Raw genomic sequence first — 17090 nt, forward strand, 5'->3', positions numbered from 1 at the left:
ATCTAGCTGCTTCGAGACAGCTCTAAATTGTAAGTGATAACAGGCTAACTAAATGCCCTATAGCTAGCTGGCTACTTCGAGGCAGCTCTAAAGTATGAGAAATAGCAGGCTACATAGATGACCCTAGTTAAAAACTAAAGAGAGCCTCACGGCGACGTCTTGCCCTGGTACTTATTACAACAACCTTCTCAAGGGAAGCAATGCTGTAGCTCAGGGGTAGGCAACCTTTGGCAAGCCAGATGTTGTGGACTGCATCTCCCATGATGCTTTGCCAGCATTATGGCTGTAAGAGCAATATGTCAAAATTGTCACTTAATCGCCAAACACTGACTTGTAATGAAAAGTAAAAAGAAAATGAGGCTTTTCCCAGCTGAGACTATAGCAAAGGTGGAAATGTTTTGCAAATAATGAAAATCATCCACTAGGGGGCAGCCTCAAACCAATTAAAGCCGAACTGTCGAATATGATGTTCTTTTCACATGTGTACGGGTTGTACTATTAAATGATTGACATTGCGTGCCAGTCTGTTCTGGTACAGGCACATGATGCCATATAATGAAATGTGCTTCCAAGGTTATCTTGATGAGGATTTTAGTATGTATTTGTGACACACAGTTAAAAAACAGCATTGTAACTGCTGCTGGTTCCCCTATTTACCACTATAATGTCTGAAAGCATAGAATTTAGCAGGGCTAACAGTACAATATAAAATAGGGATTGTTTTGGAGGCAATAACGTTTTGTCTTTTAAAATATTTTATTAACCCCTTTAGGACCAAACTTCTGGAATAAAAGGGAATCATGGCATGTAACACATGTCATGTGTCCTTAAGGGGTTAAATAAAAAAAATATAAAAAATATAGACATCTAAAAACTTAATAATGATTACAATTATTTATAGCAGAGTTTATAAGATTAATGTATATACTTATCTTTATAGCAATATCTTTAAAATAGAATATCATACCCTCTTGAACAAGTCAACCTCTCAGTCATGATAAAATGGTGCAGCATATCTGCATCCAAAATTCTCTCCTATGTCTCTAATATTATGTACACACATTTATACCTTAGATCTTCAATTAGGTTATGTTAGGACCTACCTTAACTTGCCAAAGATGCAAGGCCCTGACTTGGTCATTTCACACAGAACATCTTAATCAGTCTATTGTTATAAACTAGACATCTTATTTATGTTTAGACTAAAACGTAAGGGTACACATGACATGGGAAATTCCCTGACTTGTTGTTACATTAACCTAGGACAAAATGGTGTCCTAACGTCTGAACACCATATTTACTGAATATGGGTAAGAAGTAATTTATTGAAGAAACGTTGCAGGAAAAGCAATATTTTTCATTTCTAACAAATTGTCAGTTTGCAGAATCTCTTAAAGACAAAGTACACAGTGAAAAAAACCAACCAACAACTTAATATATGCATATGCCCATAACAGTATGATACCCGAAGAAAGAGATAGTTCGGCTTCACTGTTACTTTAAAGACATTCCTTCTGTTAAAGAACTGCTAGTTAGTATTTATACAGGGTTTAAAATGTTCACTCTCCGCTAGCCATTGTCCAGTAAAAATTCAGTACTAATGAGAAGAGATTAAGCCATAATTAGTGTGCCATGGACCCTCCAGCCTTCCTGTGACAAATAACCTTTTGGTCAGGCGAATAGGATATACAGTATCTCACAAAAGTGAGTACGCCCCTCACATTTTTGTAGATATTTTATTATATCTTTTCATGTGACAACACTGAAGAAATGACACTCTGCTACAATGTAAAGTATTAAAGGTACAGCAGGTATAACAGTGTAAATTTGCTTTCCCCTTAAAATAAATCAGCACACAGCCTTTAATGTCTAAACCGTTGGTAACAAAAAGTGAGTACACCCCTAAGTGGAAATGTCCAAATTTGGCCCAATTAGCCATTTTTCATCCCTGGTGTCATGTGACTCATTAGTATTGCATGATCTCAGATGTGAATGGGGAGCAGGTGTGTTAAATTTGGTGTTATCGCTCTCACACTCTCTCATACTGGTCACTGGAAGTTCAACATGGCACCTCATGACAAAGAACTCTCTGAGGATCTGACAAAAATAATTGTTGCTCTACATAAAGATGGCCTAGGCTATAAGAAGATTGCCAAGTCCCTGAAACTGAGCTGCAGCATGGTGGGCAAGACCACATAGTGGTTTCACAGGACAGGTTCCACTCGGAACAGGCCTCTCCATGGTCAGCCAAAGAAGTTGAGTGCATGTGCTCAGTGTCATAATATGATATTGTCTTTGGGGAAATAGACGTAGGAGTGCTGCCAGCATTGCTGCAGAGGTTGATGGGGTGGGGGGGGTCAAGCTGTCAGTGCTCAGACCATACGTCGCACACTGCATAAAATTGGTCTGCATGGCTGTCGTCCCAGAAGGAAGCCTCTTTTAAAGATAATGCACAAGAAAGCCATGAACACTGTTTACTGAAGACAAGCAGATTAAGGACATAGATTACTGGAACCATGTCCTGTGGTCCGATGAGACCAAGATAAACTTATTTGGTACAGATGGTGTCAAGAGTGTGTGGCGACAACCAGGTGAGGAGTACAAAGACAAGTGTGTTGAGGGGGCGAGGCTTGGCTACTGATGGAGTAGGACGCACGCTGCACGAGCTCCTAAGTCCCAACCCGCACAAACTTTAAAATAATAGCGTTTGACGCTGCATTCATTGGGAAAATGAAACGGGCAGCCACTCCCAAGCCCGCACACGTAGCCTCCACAGGTCAACAGGCCAGACCCATGGACGAGTTTCTGTCCACACCGGTGGGCCTCCACGGCTCCTGGGCCCGGACAAGATGGCGCCCCCCCTCGCCTAGCACAGAGAGCGTGGTGGGCTCCACTCAGGGATCCAGGGATCCATGCTCTCACAGATTTCGACTGACCTGGCGGCAATATCCACAAATATACTTACCCGCAAACAAAACTGAAATCGTTGCTGAACTACGATCCGTCATCTGCAAAGAAATCGCCGCAGTCCGTAGAGACATCTCTGCACTTGAACAGAGGGTTGATGACCTGGAATATGAACGACTGCAGGCAACCCAACACCTACAGGCCTCTGACAACCTCGATAACAGGGGCCGGCGCAATAATATTCGCATCCAGGGCATGCCAGAGACAGATGGGGAATCCCCCCGGGAACTCCTGTCGGGCCTGTTTGCGCACCTGCTTGGAGAGGAAGCCCAGCCGGAGTTTGGCATCGAGAGAGCACACAGGGCACTCAGAGCTCCCAGAAGAGATGGTCAGCCCAGAGATTTGATCTGCTGCCTGCTGTCGTTCCAGCTCAAGGACACTATAGTGAGGGCTGCTAGAACGCAACAAAGCATATGATTCATGGACTCCCAGGTGTCCCTCTATCAGGACTTATCAACCCTCACCTTGGATGCCCACCAAGCATTGAAGCCACTCACAGCTTGTTACAGGAAAGGAGGATACCGTACAAATGGGGCTTCCCATTCAGCATGCAGGTCAAATTTGACAATTACTGGCATATAATCCATTGGCCTAATGATATCCCCCGCTTACTCCGGGCTGTGGGCTTGCTGAATGTAGCAATCCTAAACTGGATCCTGGACTACCCCCCTGCACGCCCCACCGGCCCGACCGTGGCCGCCGATAACATTGCCGTGGACAACGCACCCTCACCAACGCCGGGGCCCAGAAGAGTAGCAAACCAGCTGACGCATCTCCTGGTCACCGGGACTGCCTCCTTGCCTTCTGACGTGACCTGCTGCCACCCTTGTGACTCCCCTCCTGCCTGGATTCATACAGGTTCCATGACGGGTCCTGGCCGGGTATGTACTGTTCACATCTGCTCCCCTCCGCTTTCCCCTTGGGACTGGGAATGTTCTGTGTGGATCTCTAGATTGGGTGGGAAGCGGGAAGGGGGGGCTAGGACCAGTGACAGCATCCTGGGCCAGGAGGGGGTCTCCCATCCCCACTCTGGGCATGCCGGGGAACTCCAGTTTTGGGTGGGTTAGCGGGCACGGGGGTGGGGGGCCTGTGGTGGCCCTGACTATGGATACAGTGATTCACAGCTTGAACAGCACAGGTGTTCACTACTGCACCCTGCATCCAGGTCATGGCCCAACCGTTGGGTACTCCAACTTGCCACACGTGGGGGGATCCTTGCCGATGGGAGCCAGGGGTAGAGAGTTGTGGTGGCTGGTGGCTGCTGCGGGGAAGGGGGTGCCACATGCGCCCGGGTAGCCCCGTCCTCCCCGCCCACCACTAATACTCAATTACACGGCAGCGGAGTGAGGGGCGAGGCGACCATGTGGCTGGGAGTGTGAGAGATAATAGATTGTAAATAGTAGCAATGTTGATGTTATGTACAACTACCACTAGGCTACCCGGACCCCTGGCTGATACCCGTGATTCCTATGGGCCCACTCCGTGACTAGGGGACTTACAACAGTGCCCAGGGGCTGACTTGGGTGACTGTGACGCCCACGAGTGGCTTACATCAGCCATACCCCCTAGGTGTCTCCGTGGAGGGCAGTCCCCTCTGCCATTTGTGGCGATGGCCAGCAGCAGTGCACACCAGGAGGGACTGGGGCCAGAGGAGGGGGTCTGGGACCACGCTTGCGGCTTACCATCAGCCTAGGGCACAATCGCAAGGGCTACCAAACCTATACACAAAGTGCCCCATCATCACTGAGATAACTTCCCCCCTCACGCAACCTGACGATACCTCGTCAACCATGTCGGATTACCACCCAGCGCAACTCACATATTGGTCCAACAATGTTAGGGGTCTCAATCTCCCTGAGAAACACACCCGGCAGCTCTGGTCGGCGAGGGTGTCCATAGTATTCCTGTTGGAGATGCATTTCAAGGGCCTGGGGTCACCAAAGCTCGATAATAACCACTTCCCACTAGGGCACTATGCCAATCACCCGGAAGCTAGGAGAGCATACTCTTCGCCCAATCTGTCCCATTCCTCTGCACTGCCTCACAAGCTGACACTGGCAACCCAATAGAAGGCAACACACCTTCCTAGCTAAAACACTGGCCAGATTGGATAAATTCAGGGAGGTCCTTTTGATGATGGCAGTGCTTGAACATGCCACTTGACCTATGCCAAGATTCCTCTCAAGGCAACAATACAATGCCAGCACACTGTCTATGTCTGGCCCTACGTTCCTTGGGTAGGCTGGGGCTAGTGGATTGCTTTACCTATTACTCGGCCGTATACAAGCATTATAGTCACATAGACTATGTATTTATGTCACAGGAATACCTAACACTACTCCAGGATGCATACATAGGGATCATAAACCAATCAGATAACGCACCAGTTCGCTCTGTTTAAACCCAAAGAACGCCAATGAAAGCCTACTGACCAACTTGGAGGCCTATTTCTCTGCCACTCAAATCCTCACTCAAAACCTCGAGACCAATGACTCACCCGACATACCCCTACTGATGTAATGGGAAGCACACAAGTGTGTCATTCACGGCCACTACATTACCATATGCACCCAACGTAAACAGGACAGGGTACAACAAATAGCCGACCTGACGAATAGAATAGCGGACCTAGAACATGCACAAAAACACACCCTAGATGATGACACATACTTGCGGCTGACGGACGCCTGCAGGGAGCTCATAGACCACCTTACCCAGGGGCTCCTACACACCATGAGTAAATCATGTTTCTTGAGGCGGTCGGACGGGGGAATTACGGGGGTTCACATGGGCAACGAAGAGCACTGGGTAGCGGCCTTTAATGACGATATACTCTGCTTCCTGGAACAACTACTGGACCCGGTACCCAACCTACTGCAGGCGTTTAGAATATATCACCAGGTGTTCAACCTGAAACCGATAAGGAGGGACAAGGAGCTAGCCACCCATCTCAGCACACAATTTGCCTTTACATGGTGCGCAACTAAATTGCACTACTTGGGAACCTGGCTACCGATCTGCAACCTCACGCAGCTCTACCAGTTGAACTTCCTCCCTCTCCTTGCAACACTACAGAAAGACCTGATGGACCACACAATACATCTCTTGGTTCGGCCGCATTAGCGTGGTTAAGATGAATGTATTGCAGCGCCTATTGTATCTGTTCCAGACACTACCCATGACGATCCTGCAGGCATTCTTCTGGACCCTGTGGACAGCCATTCGCCAGTTCGTGTAGAACTAACGGCTGACATGTATTAGCAGGACTGTACTGGAACAACCAAAGTCAGCGGGCGGTACAGGATTGCCCTCCATTACTACATACTTCCAGGTAACGCATTTCCATAGAGTGGTCGACTGGTATGCCTGCCCGAGCTCTAAAAGATGGGTTAGCATGGAAAACCACCAATCAAGGGGTAAAATCCCCTCCATGCTATGGCTCGGTGGAGCCACCTATCCTGAACTACGTACGGGCACTCTCAGAGTCTCGTGCAACCTGCGGTACTCCCGGCAGCTCACCACGTCACTGAACCGCTCACCTCCATTACGCATAATCTGAACCTTGCGGGGGGGCTTCCCCCCACTGCCCTGAATAATTTTCAGGTTACGGACTGGATAATATATACACCAGTGGAGCACTGCGAACCTCTAGCAGACCTACTCACACACCAAAGTGACAGTCCAACACTACTATACGAATTCCAGTACCATCAAGTTAGGACATGCTACACATCCATTAGGAGTAGGGACCCTCTCCATAGGACAACAAAATAAATATGGGAAATGGCTAAATCTAAAAAGAACAAAACCAAATAATAATGTAACACAGTAAAACAGTATAAACGTGTGCCATCATTGAATGCACTCACAAGATAGAAATGTTGGTTGCGGTCAAGGTTGCCTTCCCCGAGTATGGACCATATTCGCTTAATTTTAAATTTTATAGGTGTTTTACACCTTTTTCTATATTGCAATAAAGTTGCTGTCCTTTCCCAACTTGCATCTGGAGTCCTAATTTAGAGTGGGCATTACAGACCGTGGAGTGGGATTTTAAGCCCCCCAACATCATCGGGGGAGGCACCCTTGAACCAGGAGCTGAGCGGCTCACCCAACTGATGTTCCTCTTCCCCTCTTCTTCCCTGTTGCCCAGTTCAAAATTGATACCACTGTTACAATTATCACCCTTATTTGATACAAGTCCTGAACTCATATCTGCTAAACTGACACAGGACAATATAACGCAGACATCCCCCATACAAGGATATATGATGACACGGCTGCAAGCTAAAATTCAACAAAAGACAGCAATTGCATCCCCTAATTTCATAGATTTCGATCCCTTTGAGGCACAAGCATCAGACATAACACATCTCACCTTAACAATGAACCAGGATCTGCCCACATTCCCTTACATTATATATGTACTAAGTGTTAACTATGCTCATCGGTCATTCCCTGACTGCGCTCTACCACTCCACCACAGCATATATTGCCTACATGTTTCGGAGTGCACAGTTGAATTTTACAGGCATGGCATAAACCTCCCTTATTTACTTTTTTTATGGTAACCTATGCTGACTTTCATATTAGGCTCTATGCCTCCATGTATCTACTAGCTCGAAACTCCTAATACAGCATACTCACGCATTTCCCATTCTAGGAATTCATACAACAAACTCACCAGCCCAGAGCGCCGGGTTTTTGAACATGCTCCCTACACTTTACACTGGACAACCACCCCAAATCGGCTACCTGTTCCACGCATCTGATTAGCTTGTTCAATTTCCCCACCACAAATGTGACAGACCGCTTGAGTACCACTATGTCATTTATTATGCTGAAAATTATATACTTGCTTTAACTCCTTTTTTCTTTCTGTATTGAACTGCACAAAATCAATAAAATAAAGATTGACACAAAGACAAGTGTGTCTTGCCTACAGTCAAGCATGGTGGTGGGAGTGTCATGGTCTTGGCCTGCATGAGTGCTGCTGGCACTGAGGAGCTACTGTTCATTGAGGGAACCATGAATGCCAACATATACTGTGACATACTGAAGCAGAGCATGATCCCCTCCCTTCGGAGACTGGGCCGCAGGGCAGTATTCAAACATGATAAAGACCCCAAACACACCTCCAAGACAACCATTGCCTTGCTAAAGAAGCTGAAGGTAAAGGTGATGGACTGGCCAAGCATTTCTCCAGACCTAAACCCTATTGAGCATCTTTGGGGCATCCTCAAAAGGTGGGGGAGTGCAAAGTCTCTAACATCCACCAGCTCGGTGATGTCATGGAGGAGTGGAAGAGGACTCCAGTGGCAACCTGTGAAACTCTGGTGAGCTCCATGCCCATGAGGGTTAAGGCAGTGCTGGAAAATAATAGTGGCCACACAAAATATTGACACTTTGGGCCCACTTTCCACATTGCCACACAGGGGTGTACTCACTTTATGATGCCAATGGTTTAGACATTAATGGCTGTGTGTTGAGTTATTTGGAGGGGACAGCAAATTTACACTGTTATACAGGCTGTACACTTACTACTTTACATTGTAGCAGAATGAAATTTCTTCAGTGTTGTCACATGAAAAGATATAAAATATTCACAAAAATGTGAGGGGTGTCTCTCTCTCTCTCTCTCTCTCTCTCTATATATATATATATATATATATATATTTGTGCTCGGAATTTAATACGTAATGGATAGTATCTGAAAGGGCAAAGTTGGTTGTGGTGTGGTGAAACCAACGTACGAGTGGGCCTGTAAATAACAGAGGGTCCACCAAGGAGAATGTAATGATAACAGGGTGTAGGTGGGTGGGGACAATCAACTGGAATGGCAGGGGTGAGTAGGGGCTGGGAGTTTAAGTAGGGGACTTACTCCTCCCACAAATTCAGGCCTAATGGCCTTTCTACTTGTGCTCGGAATTTAATACGTAATGGATAGTATCTGAAAGGGCAAAGGGGTGTTTGTGTTTATATATGATGGTTTTAAATCCGACAGAATATTTCTTTAAAAAACGCAAATGATCTTGTTACTAATACAAACAACAACATTGTTGTGGTAATGATAGCATACTGTGATAAATCACCTCAAAGAGTTTTCATTTTCATTGTGTAGCCAGCCATTTATAGCTCACACCTCTCCCAATGAAAGTGATTGTAGTGGTTATGGTATTTAGAGTGTCCCTTCAACCAGGATTTGGTACACATGCCTTTAGAATAAGAGATGGCTGGCATGCCACTGGTCCCTCAGGAATGAGTGATTCCAGCTGCATAATTCAGATCTATAAATGTCAGAAACATGTTACGTGCCTTTTTGCAGCCTGCCTGTGTTTCAGTGCTTCCCATAATAATCAAATACATTTTCTCCCATGACTATAACTTGTAGAATGCCATTATTGCCAACTTGAAAGTAGTTCATGTTTTGGCTTTCACCATATACAGCATCTGTTAGCATCTCCTGACTCTTCTCTAGACATTATCAACTACATTATCAGGTTACACATTAGAATTCTGTGCCTACAGGCAACTGACATGTAAATGCACCCCTTATTTCAGTGAAGCTCCAAGGCCAATGACATGCTATGGACTAACTACCATCATTCTCAGCCAATATAATTGTGTCCAGGTACCTCCTAAACCAGTGGATCTTACCTTAACACCTAGGTTTGTTGTCTAGATTGGGTCCCCATGACATTACAGTGGGCAGCAATGGCACATTATATTTATCAATGCTCTAGTAACTGCTCATAATAAATACGTTTCCGCACTCACTTCCTTCCTAAGTGCAATTATAAAGGTAATTTTTTTTTTGTGAGTTGCTACATTACTGTCACGCACGTGATTTGAGTCCCTGTAAAAAAACTGTTGAGTTACTGCCCTAAACGTCAACATGGATATACTTCTACTACTTAACCCATAACCAGGGCATCAATCCTAAACACCGCTCTGGTGTAGCACAGTGGCGGATCCAGGGGGGGGGAGCAACAGGGCAATTGCCCCCCTCGAGATTCTCCCCTGCCGGCTAATGCAGGGCTGGCATTGCCCAAGTGCCAGCTCTGCAATGTGCCTGCGGACCGGGGAGGGAGATCTCTGATCTCCCTCCCCGGTCCGCAGGCACATTGCTGACAGCCAGCAGGGGAGGGAGTGAGAGAGGACCCAGTAGCTCTTACCTGCAGTTCCTCCGGGTCCTCCTCTCGCGAGATTTGGAGCGCGGCAACGCTCCAAATCTCGCGAGAGTGAACTCTAGCCCTGTAGCTGGGCTAGAGTTCACCTCATCACCAGCGGACCACCAGGGATTCCCCACCGGACCACCAGGGAACGAAATATGTCCCCCCTCCTCATCAATAAAGGTAAGAAGGGAGGGGGGACATAAATATATTAATTTTAATTACATTTAAAAAAACACACACACTACCACACACTGCCCCAGAAACACTGCCCCCCATACACACACTACACACACTGCCCCAGAAACACTGCCCCCCATACACACACTGCCCCACAAACACTGCCCCCATACACACACTACACACACTGCCCCAGAAACACTGCCCCCCATACACACACTGGCCCAGAAACACTGCCCCCCATACACACACACTACACACACTGCCCCAGAAACACTGCCCCCCATACACACACTGCCCCACAAACACTGCCCCCATACACACACTACACACACTGCCCCAGAAACACTGCCCCCCATACACACACTGACCCAGAAACACTGCCCCCCATACACACACTACACACACTGCCCCAGAAACACTGCCCCCATACACACACTACACACACTGCCCCACAACACTGCCCCCATACACACACTACACACACTGCCCCCCATACACACACCGCCCCAAACACACACACACTGCAGCTCTCTCTCTCTCACACACACACACACACACACTGCAGCTCTCTCACACACTTCACCCCTAACACATACCACTGCTCCTATGCCCAATATCCCAGCAGACCCCAGGTAAGTTGTCAAACTGTTGTTAAACGGTTTGACTACTTACTCTGGGATGGGATCCTGGCACTACTGGCGCCATAACTACTACACTGAGCTGTAGTGGTTATTGTGCCTGGATTATTTCTTTAAATAATCTACAAGTGCCCCTCCCGAGATCAGGTTCTGGATCCGCCACTGGTGTAGCATTGCTGGACCTTTTGCATTTACTGATAATGGGGATATTTAGAGAACTGCTGTCTAGGCATGTGATGCACTGTTGATGGATGGGGCATTTATATCTACACACTGATATGCAAGAGAGGCCACCCGGTGGCTATCTATGTTCATATTCTGACTCCAATGATGCCTTGACAGCCTGTAGCACTACCAATGTGTCAATACCTTAGCTGAAGCAAAACACTAACAATTTCAAGTCAGTAACAGTAGAAGGAACGGGCAACAGATAGACAATGTTATTTCACAATAATATAAACAACTTTTTGGATCGATGGTCTCAGTCATGTATGATAATAAATACAAATATACACCCAATATTACATATGTAATAATCATGTGATACAAACATTGTGTGATCTTTACTCGTGGTCACATGACCATAGTAGTTAAAGGGACACTATAGGCACCCAGACCATTTCAGCTTATTGAAGGGGCCTGGGTGCAGTGTCAACATTAGTCCAGCAATGTAAAACATTGCAGTTTTAAAGAAAATGCAATGTTTACATGGCATACTAAGACAGCCTCTAATGGTTGTCTATCAGGCAGACACTGGAGGCGCTTCCAGAATTTTACTGGACTATAGGTCGCCATATTGATGCTGGACATCCTCATGCTCTGCATGAGGACATTCAGCGTCCATGAAAATCACATAGGAAAGCATTGATGCACTGCTTTACTACAGGGAGGGCCTAATGCGCCAGACTCGCTGTGCATACACATTAACCAGCCCCTGTCAAATGACGTCGGAGGAGGTGGAGTGCCAACACATTGCCAAGGGACATCGCCATTGAAATCGGGTAAGCGATTAAAGTATTTTTAACCACCAGGAACACCTGCAACCTTTGTATTTCTGTGAGCAACCATATCAGCACGATTCTTTTAGGGTTAAACAAATTAGATTTAATTACACCTCCAGGTCATTCCCAACCAAATAAAAAGTTAACGCTAATAAGGTGAACTCATAAATATAAATGGAAGTTTCACTATTGAACTATTTATCCTTCAGAGCCTCTTGCCAGTGTCAGGGGGTGTATGCCCGAAGTTGCTGTCAGCTTCTCTAATATGAATTGTATTCATTTTATTTTTTTGCATCATTTATATAAAGGAATACTGCAAGCACCATAACCACTACAACTCGCTGTAGTGGTTATGCCCCCAATGTGAGCAGTCAAACCTTCTGCTAATGGTTTGACTGCTTACCTGTGATCTGTCGGAAGCTGATCACTTCTTGGAAAGCTGGAAGCTCCAACAAGGATCTTTTGTTGACTCAATTTATCTAAGCCCAGCTCATGTAGCCCCATGTAGCCAGAGCGCAGCTAAGCGGAAAAAGGCCTTGACAGGGGTTAGGAGGCGGGCTTAGGAGGAAGTAAGCAAGGGTTGGATTATGGGTAAATAGGATGGGCTATTTAAATGAGCAGCCATCTTAGGTGAGTCATTCTAACTTTCTACCCGGTTGAGTTTGTGTTCACCTCGGTGTGCGCGGACTTTGCTCGGTTGGGAATTTCTTTGTCTCCTCTGCAGGACCGATGGACGACGTGGAGCGATTGCTGGAGGGAATCAGGTCGGCGGCACGGCATCAGGGTGCGGACTGGCTACGGGCACAGCTCGGCCCTGCCCTAGCGGAGGCGGCGGATCGGGACGGCGATGGCGGGAGACCGGTCAGGGCCCGGAGGCCCCCGAGGAGGCTGAGCCCGAGCATGGGGCCCGGTGAAGTTGTTCCCGGTAGCAGTGAGGTTCCGGTTGCGACCGGCAGCAGGCCCGGGAGCCGCGTGGTTGAGGCCTTGCCTCCCCGCGTGCGGACGGAGCCTCGGACGAGCGCTCGGAGGCAGAAGGATTTCGTGGACGGGGCGCTGCTGCTGTCGGGTCGGAAGTGGCCGGGCGGCCCCCTGGCGTTGCAAGATCCACGGAGGGGAGGTCCGGGCGGGCTTCCCCCCCATCGGAGAGTACCGAGGATGACGAGGCCGGAGCCGGGAGATCGCATGACCGGCCTGGGAGGCAGCAGGCAAGTGCAGGGGGCTCCGGCCGGGGCCCTCTTGGCGGGAAGGTTGTTAAGGGGAGCTCTGCCACGGAGAGAGGCGGGAGTAGGCCAGTGGGGGGTGCCCAGGCCTTAGTCCCAAGGGGGGAGGGTCCCGGGGCCCCTAAGCGCAAACGTAGGTCAAAAGGTGTGAGTTCCAGGGGCGGGGGGGGGGTCTCTAGAGGTGGCCGGGTCAGATAGCGGGTCCCCCGTAAGGGTGGCAGGTAGGTCCGGGCTGGCGGGGTCTAGTCGGAAAGGGTGTAGGGGTAAAGGGGCGGGGGGAGTAGGCGTAGGAAAAGGGGTTACGGAGGTGGCCAGTCGGAAGAAGGCAGGAGGTCGGGGACCGGGATCCTCGGTAGAGGTCGGGCGGCGGGGGGGCCCGGATTCTGAGAGTGGTAGCGATAGTCCATCACCCGTTAGGTCGCAGGGGTCCCGGGAGGCGCGGGGGAGGTCGGGTCGGCACTGCTCCCCCTCGGACAGCTCGGCAGGGGAATGTGCGGCAGCCCCTAGGTATGGTCGGCAGGGGCGGCCTACTAGTAGAGACGGGAGGAGTCGTAGCCCCAGGGGGTCCAGGGTGCCACGTGGTGGTAAAGGTCAGCGGGAGGCTTCGGTGCAGAGCAGGCGCTCCCGGGGTCGTGACGGGAGGGGTATTGATGTCCGTTACACCCTACCCAGGACTTCTTCTCCTTGTCCTAGGTCTCGGAGCCGTTCCGCCTCCTCGCAGGCTGGGCACCGGGTGGGCTCCCCGGTCGGCGAGACAGCGGCGGAAGTTCCTCTTCCTGGATGTCGGGCGATCCGCAATGCAGCCCCCGCCGTCCCGGTTTCGGGGGGCTTGGCCGGTGAGTCCAGTGGGTCACTACACTCTACCGCATTAATTACTACACTTCAGGCACTACTCCACTCATTGGGGGCGGGGGGTGACACTAGCGGCATCGGTCAGGTGTGGGCTCCGGGCGTTGGGGCTGCGGGCTCTCGGGGTGGGAACTCCACAGGGCCTAGTTCGGGCGGGGATATGGTGTTGCCGCAGGAAGTAGGGGAGCTTGGGAGCGAGAGGGCTGAGTTGACAGGGGGCATTCCCGACGCGGCTAGACAGCACGCGTATGTGTCATTTGCGGGCCCGTTGGGGGTCCATTTGAAGCAGGAAGTCAAGGATAAAATATGGAAAGGGGAGTTTTGTGAGATCTTCTCCCTCCTCCCCTTGGAGGACTTTATAGACCTCAAGGAGGAGGATAAGAAGGACGAGAAGAAGGAGGAGGAGGAGAAAAGGAAGCGGTATCGCAAGATTCCGAAATCCTTCGGGAATTGGCTGAGGGCCTTTTGCGTACTGGCTAGCGTGCTCGGCGAGAAATCGCCGGGGTTATGCTCCTCGCTGTTTTGTTATTTGGATGGCATTTGGGAAGCGTACCGGACTTACGGAGGGTTGGCGTGGTGGCGGTACGATGAGCAGTTTAGGCAGCGGCTGGCGGCTAACCCGGGTATGCGGTGGGACCAAATGGACCTGCCGCTATGGATGAAGTTAATGATGGCGCAAAAGGCGCAGCCCTTTCAGAACTCGGCCGGCGCTAGGGGGCAGTCCGCCTCGTCGGCCGCCTTACCAAAGGGCTTATGTTGGCTCTATAATAAGGGCCAATGCAAATGGGGGACCGCCTGTCGCTTCAAACACGAGTGCTCCGGCTGCGGAGGCGCTCATGGGCTCAACCGCTGCTTCAAGAAAGGGAAGTCCGGTGGCGCCGGTGCGGCGGCTGCGGCCGGTGGAGGGGGAGCATCCGCTTCCCCTGGGCTTAACCCCAGTGAGACTAAGCGCGATGGAGCCGTGGCTAAGCCGCTACGTTAACAGGGCGGACGCCGCTGTGCTCCGGGCGGGTTTTGAAAAAGGGTTTTTCATTCCGTTTCAGGAGCGGGAGGGGGGATCGGGAAGGCTGCGCAACCTGAAGTCTGTGACTGACTTCCCGGACGTGGTTAGGGAGAAGCTGGGCAAGGAAGTCGGGCTCGGCCGCATGGCGGGCCCATTCACAGTGCCTCCGCTGGGAGGCCTGCGGATTTCCCCACTCGGGGTGGTTCCCAAAAAGGAGCCGGGTAAATTTAGGCTCATTCATCATCTCTCGTACCCTAAGGGAGAGTCGGTGAATGACGGTATTCATAAGGACTTGTGCTCGGTGTCTTATGCGTCTTTCGACCGGGCGGTCGATTTGGTCCGGAGGGCCGGGCGTGGGGCTCTGATGGCGAAGGTGGATATTGAGGCCGCGTTTCGACTGCTGCCGGTCCACCGGGACTGTCATCACCTGTTGGGGTGTTTCTTCGAAGGGGACTACTTTGTGGACTTGTGCCTGCCCATGGGTTGTTCCATCTCGTGCTCCTACTTTGAGAAATTTAGCACTTTTCTCGAATGGGTGGTAAGGGTGGAAGCAGGGAATCGTTTTATTGTACACTATTTAGATGATTTTCTGTGCGTGGGGCCGGCTGATTCCCTGGAATGCCTGCGCCTACTGCGGACGGTTGAGTGGGTGGCGGGCCACTTCGGGGTTCCGCTGGCGGCGGACAAAACTGAAGGCCCGACCACGTGTCTGAGTTTCCTGGGTCTGGAGATTGACTCTGGGATGGGTGAATGCAGGCTGCCTCGAGATAAGCTGGACAGGCTTCGAGGGGCGGTGGCCGCTGTAGCGGGGGCGCGCAAGGTTACTCTGCGGCAGCTCCAGTCTTTGATTGGGCTGCTCAATTTTGCGTGTCGGGTAATCCCGATGGGACGGGTTTTCAGTCGCAGCCTGTCGGCTGCTACTGCGGGGGTTCGGTCTCCGCACCATTTCATCAGGGTGTCGGCGGCCATGAGGGAGGATTTGGGCATTTGGGATGCCTTCTTGCAGGATTTTAATGGGACGGTGTTGTTCAGGCAGGAGGGCCAGTCATCGGCCGAACTTGAACTTTTCACGGATGCTTCGGGCAGTGTGGGTTTCGGGGCATACTTTGGGGGCTGTTGGTGTGCGGAGAGGTGGCCGGACTCTTGGGGTTCGAGCCCTCTTATGCGCAACTTGGCTTTCCTTGAGTTATTCCCGTTGGTAGTTGCGATGGCACTATGGGGCGACAGGCTGCGTAATCGGAAAGTGGTCTTTTTCTCAGATAACATGGCAGTGGTTCACGCGGTGAATCGTCAGTCTGCGGCCTCGAGGCCGGTGGTTAGGCTGCTTAGGCGATTGGTGTTGCTGTGTATGTCTCGGAATGTTGTTTTTCGCGCGCGGCATGTTCCCGGTTATTTGAATGAGGTGGCTGACGCTCTGTCTCGTTTTCAGTGGTCCCGATTCTGGCTGGTGGCGCCGGGGGCTTCGAAGGACGGGCAGGCTTGCCCGGACGAGATTTGGCAGCTGGGAACATCCTGCTTGGAGGACTTGTGAAGGCTTCTCTGGCACCGGCCACTTGGGCCTCGTACAGTAAGGTTTGGGGCCTGTGGGAGCGGTCGCTGGACGGGCTGGCCATGGACAGCGGGGAGGCCCTGCGGGATGCTTTCCTGTGGTACACTTGTCAGTTGCTGGCGAAAAGGGCGTCGCCTGCCATGGTGGACAGGTCCATGGCGGCGATGGCGTTTTGGTTCAGATGGCATAGGAAGGAGGACTTTACTAAGACCTTCATTATCAGGCAGGCCCTGAAGGGATATCGCAAGGGACGCAGGTCGCCGGATACCAGGCGCCCGGTGTCAGTCCGACTACTGGGGGATTTGGTGGGTTTGTTGCCCGAACTCTGTTTCGATGGGTTCGAGGCTTCTCTGTTTAAGGTGGCGTTTATTTTGGCGTTTTTTGGGGCATTTCGAATTGGGGAATTGGTAAGCGCTAATAAGATGGTGCAGGGGGGCTTGCAATTTTCAGGGGTTCGTGTCTTAGATGGGAAGGTGGTGGTGCACCTTGGCAGGTCCAAAACGGATGTCCG

This window comes from Pelobates fuscus, chromosome 1, assembly GCF_036172605.1.
Source record: "Pelobates fuscus isolate aPelFus1 chromosome 1, aPelFus1.pri, whole genome shotgun sequence".
In the NCBI taxonomy this organism is placed as follows: Eukaryota; Metazoa; Chordata; class Amphibia; order Anura; family Pelobatidae; genus Pelobates; species Pelobates fuscus.